The following is a 23,689-nucleotide window of genomic DNA, read 5'->3' as shown; positions in this document are numbered from 1 at the left end:
AGCACCCACATTGCAATAATGGCAGTGCCACTTTCAATGCTTGGCAGTAACATCACTCTGCAAATGGGCTATGAACCCCTTTCCTTCTTCCTTGGGTTGCTACCCCTTTTTTTTACTTCTGCAGTCCAGTTGCTCACTAATTTCTGCAGCTCTACGAGTATTGATGGCTTCTTTGTATCAGGAGATTCTGACCGAGCATGCGAATGGTAGTAGCAGCATTCTCATGTTTGATGTTGACGTAGATAACCCTTGGCGCAAGCAAAAGCACTTAGAATAATGTGCTACCTCCCAGATTTTGATTTGAGCTCCTTAACTTCCTATAGGTATTCTACTTTTCCCCTCTCTCTTTTTTTTTGTTTTGGTGAACACATAGTGCATTTGCAAAAAAAGAAATGAATATGTGATGGTGGCATGACAATGAAATAAAGGGAAGTTGCCGGTGGTCTTTACAGCAACAGCAAAAGAGAAACAATAAATAAATAAAATAAATGAATAAGGAAAACGAAGATTAGAATCACATCAATAAAGTAGGGTTTTGGGACTGCAATTACCTCCAGATGGGGGGGACCGATGGAAGAAGAATCTCGTACCAATTTGTGGTTTTCTTGCCACCCATCTATCATGGTGGAACTATCTCAGATTTCATCCTAGTTCTTGACCCCAATCATTAAGGTTACTAGGATACAAAAGAGCAAGAGGCCTCAAGGCTTACATAACAGGAAATTAGCAAGAACTTACCTCTCCTTTTATGAACTTGTATAATAGCAAAGATGAGGGAGCGAGTTTTAGTAATAGAGAATCATTCAGATGGCAAACAATTGAATTAACAACGGGAAATAATAAAAGAACAACAAATAATGAAAATGGGTTATCAGTGACTTGGTGAGATGTAGAGGTAATTAATAAGATAGCAACTATGAAAGCATGCTGAGGAAGGTGCTGCAATGGAAGTAACAAATGCTGCAAGATAGTGTTGATGTCGTAATTAAGAATGTAGCAGGGAAGGTATAACAATGACTGTTCAAAGCAAAACATGTTAGGACCATAAACATAAAATATTAACAAGGAAAAAGAAATGAAGATATGAACCTTAGTGCAAATAATTTTCTTATGTTCACAAGTCTCTGCAGAGCTCAGATCATGGTGGATTTTATCAGAATGATTAAAGAGACCAAACAAGAGCATCTAACAACATAGATGCTTTTAATAAGCTTCCCTTAACGTCCTTTCCAGAGACTGCTCCAAGAGAATCCACCTTTTTGCCTTCTTTCTGAAATGAGCCTAGATTTTAAAAGGTGACCAAAATCAATTCTGTTCCCATGGATTAGCCAAAAGGAAACTGCAAGAAAGTTACTGCGACAGAGGTTTTCTGAGGCAGATCTGTAGGAGGTAAATGCAGCCTTGGTTCTTCTGGTAGCTTTTGCCATCACTCGGGGATAGAACCAAAGGAACTTTATGCAAGTGAGTTTTGATCTTCCTGAACGCACCATCTTCTTAGTTCATCATCAAAATCCATAAGAAAAACTCCCGCCATCTCACATCTATGCCCTTACAAGCCTCTAGTGGCAGGGATGTAAATAGATAAAGCTAATGCCAAACCAATGGTGCATTTACAGAAGGTGCAACAATCCGCAGAAATGGAATGAAATGGAAGTATGACATAATGGAGCAGGCCTTAAAACGGAGGATGCATGAATCCACGAGGATAAGATTTCCATCATAGAACCAGGAGATGCATAATAGCATGGCAAAGCAGAAATCATACATATTTATTTCAAGCATTCAGCAAAATGAAAATGAACTATCAGCACAAAGCAAAGAATCCGACATAATCAAGACATAAACAGATGAACATGAAACCAAATGCCACCAGATATATCAAAATACAGACAAAAAAAAAATCAAGAATCGATAGGGAAATCAATATATAGACAGAGAATCGAACATCTGAGAGATCGAAACTGAAAAGGAAGAATAAACCCAAAATCATGATCCAGATGAAATACAAAATAACATAAGTAGCAAAATGAGAGAAAAGGAATAAATAAATAAATAAAAAGGATGTTGGAACACATTCGTTCCATTTGATGTAGCTATAGGGGGATCGGTCCTGCTATATGCAGGTCGATCCCCTCTTTTTGCCTTGCGATTAAAAGAAGAAAGTGGAAAAAAAAAGCGCAGATTAAAAGGAAGAGGTAAAAGAAAGAAAAAATGCAAAGAATCATAGAAAAAGGGCAACGATTACTTACCTGAGATTGCCTTCGGTCTTTTCCTGAAAAGGGGAAACACCAGTAGAAAATGCAAAGGAGAGATGAAGACAAGGAAGGAAATCGTTGAAGGAGAGAAAGAAGGGGTGCGGTGGTGAGAACGGACCGTTGAAGGAGGAAGGAAAAGAAGAATGGGATGGTGAAGAGGGATGGGAGAAAGGGTTTTCCCTTTGCCGATTTTAAAGAAGGGGAAGAGGAGGAGTCCAGGAGGTTTGTTGGGGATCAAGGGTGGAGGAAAGGTGAAGGTTGTTGGTGATGGAGGGCGGAGAATGGGGGAAGGCTTGTGAGGCCGTTGGCGATGGGGAAGCCTCCAGAAGGAGGGTTTTGCGAAAGGGAGCGAGAGGGAGAGAGAGTTTCTGGAAGGAGGGCGATGGAGCCAAAATGGAGAGAGAGAAACCCTAACAATATTCGTAAAAAAAACCTTTTCAAAAGAGTGGTTCTTTCCAAAAGTATTTCCAAAAAGTGGTTTTAGTTAAAAAGGTGTTTTTTCAAAAGGAGGTTTTTCCAAAAACCGATTTTTTGTTTCTTTTCTATTATATATATATATATATATATATATATATATATATATATATATATATATATATATTTTCTTTTCTTTTGTATTTTCCATTTTTTTTGGTAATTTTGAAATAAAACTATGAAACTAAGAAAATAATGGATTTTAAAAACCTTTTTTGTAATTTTTTTTTTGAGAAATATTTGCAAAAAGAAGGATTTTCTGAGAAATTGGGGTTATTTTGGGGAAATTTCTTCAGAAAATGGGTTTGGATTCAGAATTTTAGGAGATTTTCGAGTCTTTAACCTTGAATTGAGGAAATATCGAGCAATGAATCCGAATGGATACCGGATGGACTTGTTCGAGCTATTCCAAAAACTATTTTTGGTAGTTTTGTAATTTTAATTTAAAAAAAAATGGACAACGGGGTTCAGATTCAGATCTTTAACCCGGATCTGGATCCAAAACTGAGTCAGATGTATAAAAATGAACTTAATTTCAATAAAAGCTGAGAAATAACTGGAATTTAGATTTAAAACTGACTTGATTGCTCAGAAAATGGGGTCAAGGGCAAAAAGGGAATATTTACAATATTTTGAAAAATTTGGGGTGTTTACAACTTTAAAACCTTGAATCAACGAGAAAAACAAGTTAAGATTTAGATGAACTACCTAAAAGGATTGGTTCCGATAGTATGGGCAGAACGAGAAGAAACTACGGGAACAAAGAAATGTTGGAACCTATTTGTTCCTTTGATGTTGCATATTTACATAGACCAATGCTTGCTACATGCAAGATCGGTACTACGGGTATGCTCTAATTTAAAAAGAGAAATGGAAAAACTGGAAAAACTTAAAGAAATTCAGAAAACAAAAGAGAAAATAGAGAAGAGATTCTTGCCTTGCGTATAGAGAGAGTCTGAAGGAGGGAGGGGCGAATAGTCCTTGATACGCAGAAGAAGGGTGCTGATGAAGAAAACCTGATCCTGAAGAAGACCCCTGCGGTTTGCTTATATAGAGGCTGGAGGAAGTTGGTGATCGAGGGTTCAGGGAAGAGGAACAGGTGATGGGCGGATGAGGAACGCGATGGGGTTCCGTTGGAGATGAAGGGTGAGGAAGCGGTTAAGGATCGATGGTTTGAGGAAGTGTGAACACCCCAAAATTTTCAAAGGTATGTAAAAATGACCTTTTTGCCCCTGACTCCATCTTCTAAGAAAACCAAAGCTAAATTTCAGTCATTCTACAGGTTTTCTGGATTAAATTTCATATTGATATATTCAAATTCAATTTCGGATCCAAATCTAGTGTTTTAAATCCAAATCTGAGCCCTGTTGTCCGATTTCCAAATTAAAATTATAAAAATACCAAAAAATGGTTTTGAATGGCTCAGACAGTTCATCCGGCATCCTGTTGGATCCACAACTTTGTATTTCTCGATTCGAGGTTCCAAACCTCGAATATCACCTCAAATTCTGGGTCCAAATTCGCTTTCTGAAGAATTTTTCAGAGAAATAGCTTTGAATTCTCAGAAAAACTCTCTTTTGTAAATATTTTGCAAAAATACAAAAAATTAGTTTTTAATCTTTGTTTTCCCGTAAAACTTTAGGATTTTATTCTAAAAATACAAAAAAATGAAAAATAACACAAAAATAAAAAAAAATGAAAAAACTACGAGAAAAACAAATGGTTTTTGAAGCTTTTTAAGTTAATTTTCCTGAAAACCTCATTTTAAACCATTTTACAAAAAAATTCTTAAAAGGGGACCTCCTTTTTGGAAAAAAAGGAAAATTTCCAACGGATTCCTTCTCGCGCCCCCCTCCTCTCCTCACTATCGTTGATCTCAAACAACTCCCTCCGTTCTCCTCCATCCATCTGCAATGAACCTTCTCTCGAATCCTCTACTTCCCCTTTAAGAAGAGGCCTCTGAGCTTCTGGAGAGCATCGATTACAATCCACCATCATCGTAATATCCATTATCAACATCTTTTCATCCCAATCACCGAGTTTTTCTCCTTCTAATCCATCATCGATCTTCCATCAGCACCCAAGCCTCTTCTAAGAAGAGGACTTCAAATCGGGCACCCATCTTTCTTCTCGGTAACAGAGCATTGACACCCATTTTTGACTTCAGCGGATTTTTTCTTCCATCATCACCCATCCTCTCCATCAGTTGAAAGGAGTCGATCCCTGCAGTCATCAGGTAGGTAGCCATCTTTCCCCTTTTTTTTTTGTTGCTATATCACATCTTCTTTGAGTTTTCTTCTCATTTTTTTTTCTTCCCTAGAGATTTTGTCTTATCGCATCTTTGTTTTCCTCCTTCTTTAATGGTGTTTTTCCTATATCTTATTTTCATCATAGAGGCATCAAGGGTGGGATCGACTTGCATATAGCAGGATGGATCCACCCATGGCTACATCAATGGAATAATCATTCCAACAATTCTTAAGTATCTATTGGATTTCTTTAGTTTCCCGATCGAATATATGTTTATATCTGATTTTCGTATTTTGTTTACATCATCTATTTATATGTGATTTCCTCTTTATGATTTCTTTCTCTTCTCTCAAGTTTATCTTGATTTTCAATTTGCAATGAATTCTTGTTTTTGTTCTGACCCCCTGCTGAAATTTAAATTTTCGTCTAAATCAACTGTCAACTTTGACAGTTATAATTCCCTTTTCTCGCATTAGATCCCATCCCCTCTTACTTCAGTTTTAATTCTCTGTTTTACTTCAGATATTGGTTGATGTTTTACTTCAACAGCAGTCTATGGCATTTCATTTTTTTTATGATAATTTGGTTATGTTTTTCATCATGTACGACTATCCTGTTCATCAGGTTTTCGTTATATGTCCCATGTGCTTTCACTTTTGGCAGAGCTAACCTCTACGGGTACTTCATTCCCCTATATTTATATTTGTTTTTCTTTTTTTTTTTTCGATCATCCGTTGCAATTAATCTCTCATTTTAATGACATCTGATCCATCGTTTTTACTGTTTCCTATTTAAGTCATTAGTTCTTTAGTCAATAACATAATCTTCACTCTCGTATTATCTCATAGGTAGTGGTTATTTTGTGATAATTCTGTGAGCATTACCAAAGCCCCTTTCAGGTTAAGATTAATAATTTTTCCACTACAGCCGAATCTCTAGTAATACTCTTTCCATTGCTAAAAAAAAACAAAGTCAATTCATTCTTCTATTTCTATGATTTATAGTCTCTACTTTTGTTTTGTGTGAAGAAGAAGATATCAAGCTCTTGATGAAACATGAATGTGTGCCTAAGTGATGTTTACAAGAAATGGGTAAAAAAAAAAATGTTGTGGATGGGGTTTATACGACCTCTATTGATGTAGAACAGGAAAAGACAGTGGTCTCAAGAAATATAGATTCAACAATTCTGATAAAAAAAAAACTGGCAAAGCATGCAGAATTATGGGGGTCAGAGAAAAAGCTAACTCAATGCCTCGTTCCAAGAGTCGCAACTTGAGAATAACAGTGACCAAAAGGGTGTTAAAGAGATGATCAAAAGAACCAACCACAGCAATCATGACAACAGCTTCTGTAATTGCCATTACTGCATCCATTCTATTTGTGCATCGTCATTCTCACTCACATACTCTTCACAGTGATATCATTTACATTTTCTATATATCCCTGTAACATTTCTCACTGTTGTACACCACTTATCCATACTCCCTGGCACACACTACCTGTCTTGCACCCGTATATTACACCACACATTACCTAGACATCTCTAGAGCTGCTGTGACCCCTTACCAAAATCCTTTCTCCAACACCTTATTTTTCTCCTACTGTTGCAAATAGTATGTACACTTGCACAGTCATACCTTCCTTAGCCCCACAGTGACTCAAACTCCCTGCACATTACTTCCAGTTATATTGAACATTCCATGGTATGCACACCCAGTGTGTGCATACTCCACAGTTTTTTTTTTTTAGCATATACGGCAGCACATGTACCCACATTGTCACCTTCAGTAATGTTTTAGGCGATTGCACTTTTGATCTTCACAGTAGTGTGTGTACACTATTGTGATTTCAGTTGGTCACCTACTGTAATGAAGAATACTACTGCAACTGGTGGCATCCTCAAAGCACCTTAGCTTTTTCTCACAGAATCACGCACCACCACTTTTCACTTAGCCACAATCTACATTTATGTATCTAGCAGTCGGCACCTTCATTTCTTCTACCTATTGCTGTCATGGCAATATTAACCCCCATCATCAGCATATTGGCCTATTTATCTTCTTCACCTGCCTATAGTTATAACATTACATTCCTTGCAAAAAAAATGTTATTATAACAATATTTGTGCCCTGTTGGCACATATCCCCTTTACTGCTACAACTACAGCAGTAGTTGCCCTTCATATCCCCTTACCACTACCACAATATACCTTCCTGTTTAGCATCCTCAGTTGATATCCATGGCATCAGCAAATACCCCCCCCCCCCTACATGCTGTTATACAACAGCCCTCTCACTACCCTTCATTATATTATACATAATCCCATTTCATTATACCTATAACTCCATTATCCACTGTGTATAGTAGGTGCACAACACCACTTTACACTTATCTTCTCATACCCCAGCCATACAGCCCTATGTGCCACACACTTTCACTCCATCTTCCACACACTTACAGCAGCGTCTAACACTGTTGTAGCTTTCCCTACACTTTCAGCAACATGCCATCGACACAACCTCTCTTTTAGTATCACCACCTCCCTTTCCCTACATTGCTATGATACCTTCTTCCACTGCTACACTATCCTATACAGCAGTTGTGCTGATGTATATTTTGCATACCCTCCATCCATAGCAGCATACACCCATCTACTGGACACCATTCCACCTATATATATATATATATACATTCATGTACATATACATATATATAAGTATACATATATACATATATATGCATGTATATATGTACATAAATATATATCATATTTCCCACCTTTAGATCTTAAATACCTTGGCATATGGGCATTTTTACAATTAACACCCCTATGATATATGCAATTTTCTTCTATTTTTATATTAACCTAGTTGTTTTGCAGTGAATATGTGGAAAATTTCATTATTTGGGGTTGTAAATTCAATTTCATGTATTGTAATAGTTAGATTTTAATGAGAATTTACATTTCCTATTTTAGATAGAATATATGAGCATTGTAAATATCATAAATTGCTTATTTTCATGCTTTTTGCCTTCATTTTTCAAAATTTCACAATGGTGAAACACGAATGGCACGTGCACCATTTCGTAAGAGGTAATTAATCCTAAGTTGATGATTTACATCAATGGCCATAGTGAGGATGTAAACAAGACTTAGTATTTTTATCTTTTATAAAATAAAACTGGATCCTTTTTTAAAATTCATCATATTTTCTTTTATTTTCCTCTTTTATCAGAGTTTAGTTTAAAATTAATTCAATACGTATACCAATGGCCATAGTCAGGGTATGTTGAGAGTTAATTTCTTTCTAAACTCTATAAAAGCACCAAAATATGTTTGATTCTTCATTTGAATTTAGATATGATCATTATATAATACATTCAATGGCCATAGTCAGGAGTGTATTATATCATTAATCTTATTTACATTCATTTAAAGAATGAAATATGATTTTCAAAATTCAATTTCAAAGTTATTTAAATTCATTCATCATTTAGGATAGAATTGCATCATATTTTCAAAAAATCCCTTTTTAAAATTACAAGTGATTCTTTTCTTCATATTCCGATCCAATATTATTTATAGATTCAAATTCAATTCTATCTCATTTCAAAAATTCAATTTCAATGAGGTCTTGAAACAAGAGGATGTCCAATCATGGCCCTCTTTTCCCAAGCTAAGCATTTCTTTTGTAATAATGCCACCCAGCAGATCAACCCTTGACCAGCTGGTCCACCAAGGCACAAAATCGTCCACTAGAGGGGTGCCACATGGGTTTGGGCCACCTCTACTCGATCCGGATCCAAATCCATAATGCACTATATTTAAAACAATGCTTATTTAATGCTTTTAAATATAAAATTGACTTCAATAAATCATTTATTTATTTTTAAAATCTTATTTGACATGAAATGTTAAATGCTTCTTTGAGAAATTCCCCTTCGTTTGCGAGAAACACGCTTGTTACGACTCACGTACTATCGTTAAGCAAATCTCGTAATTCACATGCACTGACGAGATTTTTTCGTCGTATAGGTCCCAAATTCGAGGACAAACTATACAAATACATTATAAACTTACCCTTAAATTTCTAGAGATTAATTCATCCGGAATTGGGATCTTCTTACTTACACAGTGTATTTACGCGATTTTCGGGTCGCACGTGTAAAGCTGAAACACAAAGCATAATCAAATTATAGCTAATTACGTGATTCAACCTTATAACCACACAAAACATATATATATCAACTCAATGCAACAGTAAATTCCTTAGAAAGTTTCATGGGTCTTACATCCTACCCAACTTAAAAAGGATTTCGGCCGCAAAATCACAATACACCAAACAACAACAAAATGGTCAGATCTCTTCTGACAGTGCCTAATCGGCCACAACTAAGTCTCTCGTAGAATTCCTCGGACAAAACTTGGCAATATGCCCTGGTTGTCCACACTTGAAACACTTGCCATCGTAGAGAGGACAAGCTCCAAAAGCATGATCTTTATCGCATCGTCGACACTTCCGTTGGACATTCGGTCCCTGGGATTGCCTTCGCTGGCGGTTCTGAGATACTTTCTAACGCTTCTACTCTCTAGTAGGTGGCAAAGACTCCGTCCTATTAGGATTCTTCTCACCCACAATCGCAAAAACCTTAGTCTGTTGCTCGGCTTGGTCTTCATCCAAAAGAGTAGCTACCTCAATAGCCTCTTCGAGCGATTTTGGCCCGCTAGTGAACACCTTGGTTCTCAGAGTAAGCCTCAAACCACGAGCGAACTTCATTGCTTGATCATTCTCCGCGACATAAATATTCAAACAATATCGTTCCAAACAACAAAACTTCGTAATATAATAAGATAGGGTCATCGTCCCCTGTTGCAGATCCAGAAATTCTTGCATCTTCTTACTGCGCTCATGCTTCGGAAAATACGCCGAGTTAAAAACTTCAACAAATTCATCCCACGTAACATTCATGTCTTTGAATTTAACCGAAGAGACAGTGTCCCACCACTTCTCAGTGTGGTCTTTCAAACGATAAGTACCAAAATTCACTTTCTGCTCCTCTGGGACATCCAAAATGCGAAAAATACGCTCTATCTCACATATCCACGACTCAGTAGCTTCAGGGTCTGTCTTACCCTCAAAAGCAAGAGGATCTAATTCCATGAATCACTTATAGGTAACTGTACTTATTTTCTGCCCACCTTGGGCTACGTGCTGAAGATTTGCACCCATCTGTTGTATCGTAACCACTTGCTATTGCACAACCTCTGTAAGGTTGTTCACAGTGCCCATAATACGTTGCATCGAGTCTTCCAAGTCATCTATCATGATAAAAAGTCCTAACAATCAATCGATAGGTCTGACAATCACGCTTACTAAATGATAATCGCAACAATCATTCAAAAATCATGAGCACACTACACATAATTCAGACAAAAACCACATCACACTCAAACGTGGAACAACAACACGACATACAAACACGTTCCATGAACAGCCTCAAGTGACACCATAGAATGCCGCTATCGCTAGAAAACCACCATATTTAAACTTTGAAGTCATCTTCTATTTCAAAATCAAGTTTAAATTTTTCTCATCTTCAAATTCAAAACCAAAGTTTGAGATTGATTCTGAATCTCAAAACTTGATCCTTCTTAAAATTTCAAATTCGATTTGGGTTTTCAAAACCCAGATCCATCTTCAAAAGTCCCATTTGGACTCTCAAAATCCAAATCCAAAATTAGATCCTAATCCCAGCTTGGATCCAGATTTCCAAGTATGATCTCCACTTTTGGATCTCAGACTTCAGATCCAAAATCCATTTTAGGATCCAAAATTCAATCCTACCTTGGATCTCAGATCCAAGATCTAGTATAGGATATAGAGTTCAATTCTACCTTAGATCTCAGACTTCAGATCCGAAATCCAATATAGGATCCAGAATCCAATTTCACCTTGGATCTTAGACTTCAGATCCAAAATCCAGTATAGGATCCAGAAATCATTTCTACCACAGATCTTAGACTACAGATCCGAACTCCATTTCAAAAACTCAGATCCAATTCCCATTTAGGTTTCTAAACCCATAATTCAATTTTGAATCTCAATTTTATTTAAGATCCAAACTTTGGATTCAAATTCCATCTTGAATTCCAGATTTCAAATCAACTTCTATTCCCAATTCCAATTTTTCAAATCCAATTCCCTTTCATTCCAGATTTCAAAATCCAAATTTTTCTTAAATTCCAAAAACCAATTCCATTTCCCAATTCTATTTAGATTTCTCAAATCTCATTCTGATTTCAAACTTCAAAACTAGAATTCAAATTCGATTTGAAATTTCATCTCTATCTTGATTCAAAATTCTAAACTCAAAGACCATTTATGACTTTGAAATTTCTTTTCTACTCCTTTTATCTCAACTTCAAAACCATTCATTTCGAAGTTTAGATTTATCTTTCGAAGCTTTGATTATTCCAAAAACTTAGAACTTTAAATCTAAAGTTCTAAGTTAGAAACCATTTCCTCCCTCTATTCATCAGAAACACTTGGGGATTTCCAAAATCATTTTTCCAAAAGGGGCATACATTCTTACATTACACAAGCATGATTCTTTGTGCATTTAGACTTAGGATAAATTCTTAGATGATTTCTTAGCAAAGCAAAAAGGCATGAATTCGACCCTTGGTTCGATTACCCCTGGTAAAGGTGCCAGGAACGGTCGAACCTCGTACCGACGAGCGAATCCCGTCTCCCAGTTTTCCCGCAAATATTTCAAAACGGAGGCAATTTATTTTCTTAAATATCTTCAAAATTAAGGTCAAGTGAGACCCCGCAAAAGAGTTTTCCTTCTCTTCTGTCTTTTATTTTCTCCCTTCAAAAAGGAGGAAATAGGGATTAGAAAGGAAAAGAGAGAATATTACGAGAGAAAATTTTTTGCGATGATCACAGTTTTGATGACCGTGATGGGACACGTCTTCGTCCAGTTGAATCTATGCCTTTGCTTTGCTTTGATATTATCTAAATCTTTATTCTATAAATGTCAGCTTTATTCTCATGCAAATCTTAGGAGCCTAGACTCTATCCTAAGCTGACATCATTGCATATAGGATCTAAGCATGGTTTGGTAGGACCATATTGAGGAGATTATTTCATGCTCACATTAGGTTTAGGTCTGAAATACAACTCTCCTCAATTCTAGGGATTGAATGCAAACAATGTATGCAAGTGTATGCTTCTCTTCATTTTTAATCTATCTCTTTAGGACTCGCATTAGAGCCATCTGATTTTATTGCATGTTGAGCATGTTTTTTAGAAAAAAACCTCCCTACCTATATTTTCCTGGTCTTCATGTTGCTGGGCTGTCTCACTGAACCATAGTTCGGGAGAGAGCCTCACAACTGGACCACCTATTTGGGCTCGCGCTCCCTACCACGTACCTAAGGGCCATAGTCTGAGGTATATTGGTAGGCGCTCAAGGATGTTGGGAAGCCATTACCTTAAAACTGGAGAAATATTTCTATGCCACGTACTTTGAGCTTCGGCTTGGGTATATCGGCATATCTTGATTGAAATCAGATGATCTAAAACTTTAAAGTTAGGATTAAGGTCTTACAAGCCATTTCAAAATATTGCATTTAGAGTCAGCCTTTAGGGAGTGTTGTGTGCACATCCTTGTTTGTGCAGCTTTGGTTACGGGATGTATCTTCTACCTTCTTATATATATGTATCAAACCTTTTTCAAAAAACCCTCAGTATCTTATTCAAAATTTCCTCTTACTTTCAAAAACCCCAGGTGTATATTTCCCCCTACCTACATTTCTTTTTTCTTTAGATCAAAATTTTCTTCAAAACCCTGGAAAATTTCTTTAAAAATTTCCTCGATCTTTCAAAAAATTTCTAGGTCTGTATCTTCAAGGGTCTATCCGTAAGTCTTGCATTCTATCTAATTCTCTTCATTCTTCTTTACCCCAGTATCATTTTGATGGTGTCTGATTCTCTCAATGTTGTCTTTCCCCGAGATCATGTCTTCTATCAGATACAAGATGGATCCTCGGATCATCGGGTCATCTAGTCTCATCCTTTCTTCCCGCGGTGGTATTATTCCTGGTTCGCCACCTTCTCGCGCATGTTCTCAGACCACTTGGATGACTGTGGGTTGGAGATGGCATCAGCAGTAGGGAAGCGAACCATCAACAGGAGTTTAATTCAGGCTATGGCAGAACGGTGGAATCCACGTACCTGCATATTCTGGTTCCCATGGGGAGAGATGACTATATTGATGGATGAATTCAATGATATTATGGGATTGCCAGAACCAGCTGGTCAGCCAGATGATCCTGTCAAGCAGCAGTTCCTGATCAACATCAAAGGGGTAGATGTTCGAGAAGCTCTTGCCTGAGCAACAGAAAGCAGATCCTGTTCTCTCACTGAGATTGATGGGAATCAGTTCATTGACCTGTTCGGACTCTATCGCAAGTACGAAGCTTACGAAGAGGTGGACACTTTGTCTCGAGCAACAAAAGACAGAATTCAGCATGCCATGATCCTATGCACAGTGAGATTAGCTTTCTTCCAAGATGGCCAAAATTTCATAGACGTCAGAGTTGCCCAGCTCTTTCAAAGATGGGGAAGCAAGCAGACCCGTCAGCTATCAGTTTCTATGGCAGCTTTAGCTTTTCTTTACCGTGGCTTGGCTCGCTTTACTCTTGGAGAGACTATTCTGGTAGAAGGATGCACTTACGCCCTGCAGTCATGGTTCCTGCGACATGTTCCATCGAAGGCCAGCTCTTTTAGATTTAGCAGTAAGCAGCCGAAGTCTGCCATTCAGTGTCGAGCTTTGATTGAGAAACTGCATTAGGAGGAGATTGTTTGGGATTTCTTCGATAGAAAAGAGACAATTCCTCGTTACACCTATGCTCGCAGCAAGCACTACAGATTGCTTGGCCCCTTCTTCTGTGTTGATTATCAACCAGAAAGATTTCTCAGACAGTTTTCACAGCGGCAGGTTTGTGCCAACACCCGCTTCCCGACGGGCAACATGCCAGAATTCAACCTGCAGTTGGATCAGTGGTCTGGGGCATACCATGTCACCAAATATACTTGGGACTCCTTTGTTTCTCTATCTGTATTTTCTGGACCAAATGTATCATCTGAATATCAAGAGTGGTGGCAAACTGTCTGCCCACCCTCTCTTTGTCTTTGAATATAACTATCAATAAAAAAATTACTTTTTGGCCAAATTTTATTTCTTGTATTTTTGCTTTATAGCATAAATGGTCACAATTTTGGTGACGACCCCATCCCGGGTAAAAGAGACATTCCTCCCACTTTTCTTCAAATGTCTTTTATCATGGTTGATGACCTCACCTAGGTAACAAGGCACATTTCTCCGTTATCATAAAAATGGTAACACAATTATCACAAATCTTGTGATGACCCAATCCCGGGTAATAGGATAATCTCCTGAAATTGTCTACCAAAATCCTTCATTCTTTTTTCCTCAAAAATTATGGTTTTTCAAAAGCTTCTCCATACTCTAACCATTCCCATATTCTACAGGAAAACTTTGGCATCCAAAGATGGTTCAAACAAGGGCTGGTAAACAGACTGTTCAGCGGCACAGTGACAGCGAGCAAGAAGAGATGAACTCTCCCAGACTATCCAAGAAACACGACTCAAGGGACGAGAGCGATGTTGATCTTGCCATGTACAGAATCTTTCAGAAAATGATGTCCAAAATGATGGCAGAGCAAGCTAAGTCTGGTCCGAAGAAAGCAGCTGCTAAAGGCAAGATTAAGAAGAAGCCTACGAAAAAGCCCGTCAAGATCAGCAAACAGAAAGTACAGCGTGACAGTACTTCTGAGGATTCAGAGTCAGCAGAAGAAGTCTCTGAAGAAGAAGAGCAGTTGATTTACATTCCCAAACATCTGCGACAGCCTAAGAGGACAATTGAAGAACCCATGCCAGTAAGCGAACCCAAGTACGGGGCACCTGCGGAAGATCCGATTCAGGCATTAACAAAGATAGTCAAGGATCTGCAAATCTGAGACAAAGGGAAGAGATCATACACACAATAAAGTGATAGATGGAACTGCCATGAAACGGCTTATTAGCAGATTAATAGATCATTTCGGAATAGCCTATACATCACACATTCTGGATCAAGTAAAAACTCTGGGTTTTCATCAAGCCACCGCTACATCCATTTCATTAGGAATTGATGATCTTTTAACAACACCTTCTAAGGGATGGTTAGTCCAAGATGCTGAACAACAAAGTTTGATTTTGGAAACAGGCAGGATCTCTACCTCGGCTTGAAAGGGGATAACAATATGAAGAACCTCCCCTAAAAATTCATTAAGTTTGATGGATCCGGTGATCCTAAGGCCCACTTTGCCATGTTCTTCGCCGAATGCGCCAGGTTCGGCGAAGATAAGTGTGCCCTCTTCCTCTGTTTCCCACATAGTTTGGAGGGGATAGCAGCTAAATGGTACGCCAAGCACGTCAATCCCATTGAGCTAAGGAATTTTGACAAAGTGGTTAATTTGTTTGTTGAGCGTTTTCTGTTCAATACGAAAGCTCTGCCTATGCTCAACCATCTGTGCAACCTCAAGCAGGAGCCCAATGAAAAGGCCAGGGACTTCATCCATAAATGGAGAAGCATTTGTAATAAGATGAGAAATCCCATTTCTGAGGAGCACGCCCTCCAAATCATTTTCAACAACTTCTCTCAACCCCTGAAAAGCCTCTTTTTTCCATACCCATCCAAGTCATTCATTGAATTGACAGAATGAGAAGAATGACTCGAAATGGGGGTAGAGAATGAAATGTATGAAGGTGTCACTTTGGCCAAGAGTGTCCAGGATCCAAAGAAAAAGGCACATTTCACTTATTCAGCTGACACCCCAAGCGACAATCAGGGCAGTAGCAACAAGAATGGCAGCGACAGCGACACGAAGCCTGAGCAGAATAGAGGGAGAAAAGGAAAGTTCTTCAAGAACAATGATAAGCCTCTCTCAAGCGGTCCTCAACAAAAAGGGGATCTCAAGGAAAAACCCAAGCATATCAACTGGAGCAAGGATCGAAAATTTACTCCCTTGGTGTGATCATCGCAAAATTTTCCTCTCTTATAGTTTCTCTCTCTTCCTTCTCTTTTCCTTTCTAACTTCTATTTTCCTCCTTTTTGAAGGGAGAAAAATAAAAGAGAGAAAAGAAAGAGAGAGAGAAGAGGAACTCTTTTGCGGGTTTTCACTTGACCTTGATTTGAAAAATATTTAGCAAATTACTCGCCTCCGTTTTTGAAAATGTTGTGGGAAAAATGGAGAGACGGGATTCGCTCGTCGGTACGCGGTTCGACCGATCCTGGCGCCTTTACCAGGGGTAATCGAACCAAGGATCGAATCTATGTCTTTTTCTTTGCTTAAATATAATCTAAGAATTTATTCTAAATCTAAATGCACAAAGAATCATGCTTGTGCAATGTAAGGATGTATGCTCTTTTTAAAAAGATGTTTTTGAAAATCTCCAAGTATTCTAGGATGATCTTGATAAAGGAGTGAAGAAATGATTTGAATCTAACTTAGAACTTTGAGATAGATCAGAGAAGTTCTAAGTTTTTGAAGTAAATCAGAGTTGGGAAAATAAATGAGAAAGAATGACTTGAAACTTTGAAAATGAAAGGAAATGAAGTTTCAAAGTCAAAAATAGACTTTGAATTTGAACTTGAATTTAGAAAAGGAAATGAATACCTGAAATGGAATTGAATTTGGATTTTTAAGTTTGGAATGGATCTTAGATAATCAAATGGTATTTAAGAATAGAAATGGATTTAGGGAGTTTAGATGAGATCTGAAAATGGAATTGGATTTGAAATCTAGAATTGGGAATGGAATTGGATCTAAAGATGGATTTAAGATCTGAGATCTGAGATCCAATATAAAATTGGGTTTTGGATCCTAAGATGGATTTGGATCTGAAGTCTGGGATCCAATGTAATTTGGATCTGGAGTCTAAGATCCAAAGGTAGATTTGTATTTTAGAAAACTGGATCCAAATTGATCTGATTTTGGATTTGGAATTTCCAAAATTGATTTGGGAATTGAATTTGGACTATACAAAATGAACTTCAAAGTCAAATTGGACTTTGAATTTGAAGCTTGAATCTAGAAATTAGAAGATGAATCAAGAATTTCCAAGTTTGAATTGAATTTGGAAAATGAAATTTAGAAATTGAATCTTGAATATACAAATGAATCCCAAAGTCAATTTAGACCTTGGATTTGAAGTTTGAATTTAAAATTTAGAAAAATGAATCAAGAATCTCAAAGTTAAATTGAACTTTGAGTTTGATTGGAGTTTTTGACAATGAATTTGAAATTTCAAAGTCAAATTGAACTTTGAAATCTGATTTGAATTTGAATATATAAAAATGAATTTGAAATTTGAATTGAACTTTGAGATTAAAAATAGAATTTCGAAAAATGAAAGGATGAGTTGGATTTGATAAGGATTGAAGATAGATTGAGGAAGATATTTACATTACTTGGAGTTTTAAAAAAGGAATTTTGGAAAATATGATGTAGTTCTATCCTAGATGATGAATGAATTTAAAGAATTTGAAATTGGATTTGAAAAGTTATTCCATTATTTAAATGAATTAAAACAAGATTGAAAATATAATACATCCTTGACTATGGTCATTGAATGTATTATATAATAATCTATATTTAAATTCAGGAGAAGAATAAAATACATTTGGTTCTTATATAGAATTTAAAATAAAATGAACTCTCAATATACCCTGACTATGGCCATTGGTATATATTTTGAGTTAATTTAAATTCTGATAAAAGAAGAAAATATTTAGGGAAAATATGATGAATTTTGAAAACGGATCCAGTGTTATTTCGTAAAAGTCAAAATATCCTAAGTTTTGTCCATACCCTGACTATGGCCATTGATATGGATCATTAACTTAGGATCAATTACCTTTTCCGAAAAATTCATGCTTCACCATTTGTGAATTTTTTTGAGAAGTAAAGGGGAAAATGATATGAAAACAAGTAATTCTATGAAGATGCATACTCGTACATTCTAATCTAATACAGGAATGTAAATCTTCTCATTGATATCTAACTATTACAACATCAAATTCCTAATCTGAGAAGGAAAAAGCAATTTATACTTAATTCCTGCAAAATCCAAGCCAGCACAAGGTAGAAGAAGTAAGAGACATGTTATATCATATTTAAGATGCAAGATGATACATATGCTGTATAGAATGCATGATGAACAATTGATGTGCTGTGAAAGTGGCCAGGAATGAATACCATTATAATGCAATGAAGGTATATGCATGATGGTAAGTTATACAGGAAAGTGCAAATGGATAGCAATGCAAATGAATGGAGTGTGGGAGATATGAATATGCAATGGCAATGTGGATGCAACTGACAGCAGTGATGTGCAGTAGTGCAGCTAGAAGGGATATAATGCGATGATAGTGGGATTTCAGTGTGAGTTGCAGAAAAGCAACAGATGGAAAAGAGGCAATGAATAAGGGTTGTGTAGTGAATGTTGTGAAAGATAGGTGAAGTGGGCACGATATATTAGGAAACACATGGGGTTGTACATATGCCACTGTGTAAAAGTGTTATAAAAAAGTGGTAGTAAATGAAGTAGATGTACACAATATGCTCTGCAATCTACTGCACAAGGGGGGGGCGATATTGGAAGGTGGCCGACATGCACACCCTGGGAAATGAAGATTCCAGACCTTCATAGGTTAGATCTGAAGGTGTACTATTGTGAACACCCCAAAATTTTCAAAATCTTTTAAATATTCCCTTTTTGCCCCTAAATTCATTTTCTGAGCAAACGGGTCATTTCAAATCTAAATTCCAGTTCATTTCTCTAGTTTTATTGAAATTAAATTCATTTCATATGTTTAAATTGATTTTGGATCTGGATCCACTATCCAGATCCAAATCTGAATCTCCTTGTTCAAATTTTAAATCAAAATTCCAAAAATATCCTTTAAATAGCTCGGACAGTCCATTCAACATCCGTTTGGATCCATCACATTGTATTTCTCGATTCAAGTGTCAAAACTCGAACATTTTCTCAAAACCTGGGTCCAAACCCATTCTTCTGAAGAAATTTCCCCAAAATGGTCTAAAATTCTCAGAAAAATACTTTTGTAAATATTCCTCAGAAAAATACAAAAATTTAGTGTTTAAAACTTTGTTTTCTTTTAAAACCTTAGTTTTCTATTACAAAAATACAAAAAAATGGAAAAGCAATATGAAAATAAAAAATAAATGAAGAAAATTGCAAAATAGTTTTTAGAAACCCGTTTTAGAGAAAACTTTTTAAAGAGGCCCTTCCGTGGAAAAACCGTATTTTCATTTAAAAGTCGAGTTAGGGTTTTGAAAACCCTAACTCTCGCCATCTTCCTCCCTTCACCTCAGCCGCCTCCATCGATCTCTCGTCTCTCTGAGAATCACCCCCACCAAACTCCCCTTTCATTTCCACCCTCAATCACCAACCACCCATGGACTCTCCCGCCCATCTTCAACGGATGCCTCATCTTCCAGAACCTCCTTTTTCCTCTTTAAAAAGTAGCGCAAGAGAAGCACTTCGGCCATCGTCTTCACCCCTTCCCTTTCCTGTACATTCCTCTTCTTCTACTTCACGACCCGTTATCACCTCCCCATTTCTTCCTCACGACCGCTTCTTCACCCCACCATTACCCTTTTCTGCCTCTTTCTTCTTCCCATTATCTTAGTTTCACCCTCATGATCAAGGAAGCCGATCTATTATCCCAGCCACCAGAGGTAAGTAATCGCGTTCTTTTTTTTTTTACTTTCCCCATCTACTGATCTTCCTGCTGGCTGTTGAACGAAGGATTGATCACATAGCATGGGATCGCGGTGAGCATCCTTCTCCTTCTTTGTTCTTTTTGTCTGTTCCTTTTCTGCTTTCTTATATTCTGGTAACCCATTAAGGCATTCGTAGAGGGTCGATCTGCTCATAGCAAGATCGATCCATACATATGCGACATCAAGGGAAGTCATCTGACTCCGACATTTGTTTCATTTCCTTTTAATTTTTTTTTTTGTTTCTTACAAGCGATTTGGGTATTAACTGATCCAACACTCCCTGGCTGCCGAATCCTATTTCATGTTCTCGTGTTAATTTTAATCCCCATATCTATATTCTGTTATATGATTTTCCTTGATTTTCATATATTTCCCTTATATTTCTGCATCTTCTGTGCGAATTCCATGCATCATTTTGCGTTTTAAGGTCTCGTTTGCATTTCATACTCATGTTTCCTTCCGTTGCATTTTTTTATCACATATAATGAATCTCTGTTTATTATGTATCCCTTAGCATGTGATTTACAATGCAGGGTATGTTCATATTAGATCACATTGATTTTATTAGGAATCGATGCACATTCATCCATGGCGAATCCCCTTTCCTTATTTTCCCAAGCATTCACTGTGTTGTGTCATCTTCTCAATACCTGTATACATTATTTCTCTTGTTATCTCTAATATTTTACATTGGTTTATTTATTTTTAACGTCATTTGCCTGGATGGACTTATCATATCATTTCTGGTGTTTTAATTGGTATATGCTCCTGAGCATCTGCAATTTGGCTACAATGGAGGTTGCACTATGATAGATTTGAATAATGACACACCCTCGGCATATTTGTTGAGATGGGTATAGGGTTCGTCTACTAGTTGAAGCATCTCATTGTGAGAGACGCGCGTCAAGTGAAGATTGACAATAATTAAGAAAGAACCCCGAAGCCTCGGCTCCTTCTCTCGAAATCCCTGCAAAACCATGGCCTTTGACATCGCCCAAATCGATTGTGTAGAGGCTTAAGCTCTATATCTGCAAACATGTCTTGCAGTGACATAAACTTTGAGGTGAAATATGCATGATTTTTTTTTATATATTTGGGATATGCAGGTTTAAATGATTTGCTATAGTAATCAGGGAGGCATCAAATATGAAAAGATTGGTAACAACAATTGGGAAATGCAATAAACCTTCAGTATATTTGCCTAATTGTTACAAAATTCATTTTCTCATTTAATCAATCCCAGATTTGCCTAACTGTTATTAAGCTTGTTTTCTGACTGAGTCAATTCTAGATGCAATACCAATATGAAAATTGAAGAATAGACCTTCACCTGGAGAGTAACTGAGCTCAAGACGATTTGAGGTTATCGTACCCTATTCAGATGAGTTGACAGGGAGATACTGATGTGTAAATTCGTTGTCAAGAATGGGTTGGCCATACGTGTAATCATGGCTCAATCATCAGACCCCCCCCCCCCCAACTGTTGTAAACCTTAAGACAAATCTTTGAAAAGGAGGAGTATGTATACCTGGTCATGGAGTCTTGCAAAGGGAATGTACATCACTATCTGATTGGGGGAACATAGTTGTTTCTCAGGAGCTGAAGTTTTAGCGTTGTCCAAGTCATTGACGGAAGATTGGTGCATTGCCAGGACAAGGGTGCTATCCATAGAAAATCTGAACCAGAGAACCTTCTACTGGTAACCATATCATCAAGGCCGATGTCCATGAAATGGGTTGATTTCGGCCTTGCGAGCTCCATCAGACATGAGCAGAATCTATATATAATGGTGAGCAGTCCATTTCATATTGCTCCAGAAATTTTTACCAAAGGCTTCAATCAGGTAATAAATATGTGGAATGTTGGTGTGATTCTGTACATGCCTCTCAGTAAAATTCCTCTGTTCTGGGAGGAAGCTAAAAAAAAAAAAAATCTTTTGGTTAAGTCAAGTTAATCTCATTCAGAATTCTAGCAACCTTTCGTTGATCTCTTTTAGTTGATGATAAGCCTGTAAATTCTATTTTTGAATCTGTTCTCGACCCTTCTCTTAATATTTACAACTACCAGATGTCGGTTCATGTAAGTTTTTATCCATGGCTTGATGTCATTTAGCATTGTACATTTTCTTTCCCCCTGCGTCATTTGCTATTAGTTGATTTTATAATACATCGATGATTCCATTCAATCTCACGTATTACCACTTTCAAGTTATTTAGCGTTTCTGCATCCCAACAATAATGTGATCCTGAGAGGGAATATACAGAAGCCTCTTCATATTTCAGGTATGTGGGTTCAAATGATCCATTGGGGTAATCAGGGAAATATCAAAATGTAAATTTTCAATATATTGGTCTAACTCATCTTCCGATTTAGCTTTGCATAACTGTTATTAAGCTTGTTTTCTGATTTAGCTAAATTTCAGGTACAATATGATAGGCACTTACTCGGAGAATAATTGGACCCAAGTCAAAATTGGGGTTATCAGATCGTGTTCGGGGAGCTATCAGTATGTGAATCCACTATAGAGAATTCCAGTGAAGGACATAATCTGCAAAAAGCATCTGAAGGTCGATCGGACGGTCAGATCATTGCTGAAGGCATCACACCTACAACCTTGGTTGCATCCCATCCCCTGCATACCAGCTGGCCACTATTCGAGAATATGAGGAGTTCATAGTTCCTAGTGTTTAGCCCCTAGAGATTCCGGATGACAAAGCCTCCAAGTTAGAAGATGGAGGATGCCTAAAATAAAAGCCTGTGATCTACTTTATTTGGCTCTGAACTACAAGAAGGAATTAGCTGCTTTATCAACGCCTGTATCTCCAGTTGAAAAGGGAGTCACTAATCCAGACAAGTCACCAGGTTCTTCTTGACTTTTTGAAATTTTCGATTTTGCTTTTGATGGATTCACAAATATCTTTCAGGTCGTATATGTCCATACAGATGGTTCGCAATGATAAAATCTTAATCCCAAGTTTTCTTTTAATGGTTACCATGATGAAGCATATATGAATCTGTTGTTCTCTCGTGAAATTGGGATTAAAGCTTTCGTTTAGCATGCTCAGTAAACCTCTCCATTAGTTAAGCTTGATATAAGCAGATGTAAACTTTGACAGTGATGATATAAAGAGCATAAAGGCAACTGTGAGGTCTGCCTCACTATTGAAAAACAACATTTACCATGGTCACTGGTACCAGATGTATTATTATGTTTTACTCTGGCATTTGTTGATATCTGAAAGTTTCTTGTAAAATTGGAAATGAAGCACTTATCAGGCAGAGGCACACATGTGCACGATTTCATGTAGCATGCGTAATCAGGTTACATGCTTGCGTAGAGAAAATTTGGCGGTGGATGTCCATCATATCACATCCGCCTCATCATTCTTGACCTTACTGTTATCAGAAGATGCAGACATATCAGATATATATGTGATTTCATTATGCCTTGGACAGGTTTCACAGGCTATCACAGCTGTGTTGTTTCATACTATCATAACATTTCTCCTTCACATTGCTTTTGCTAGGGGCGTGCACATTATGTAAATCAGGGGTACCTGTACGCTAGGTCCACAGTCATCAAGCACTTTCTACCATGTATATAGCCAGCACATCCACCAAGTTCCATCAAGGTCAAATATACATTTCATTATCAATACCCCATTTCCTGTGAACTTCCATACACCAACAAACACACAACTCCCAGCAGCTGTGTGCTCCCATTTACTTATACAGCATCGACCATCATTGGCTGCCTATCAGTCATTCGTATATTACACCCTGCTTTTTATATATATAAATATATACATATGTATATATATATATATAT

This window comes from Nuphar pumila, chromosome 7 (assembly GCF_984573655.1).
Source record: "Nuphar pumila chromosome 7, dmNupPumi1.hap1.1, whole genome shotgun sequence".
Classification (NCBI taxonomy): Eukaryota; Viridiplantae; Streptophyta; class Magnoliopsida; order Nymphaeales; family Nymphaeaceae; genus Nuphar; species Nuphar pumila.
The sequence above is the reverse complement of the archived record's forward strand: the minus strand, read 5'-3'. Positions refer to the sequence as shown.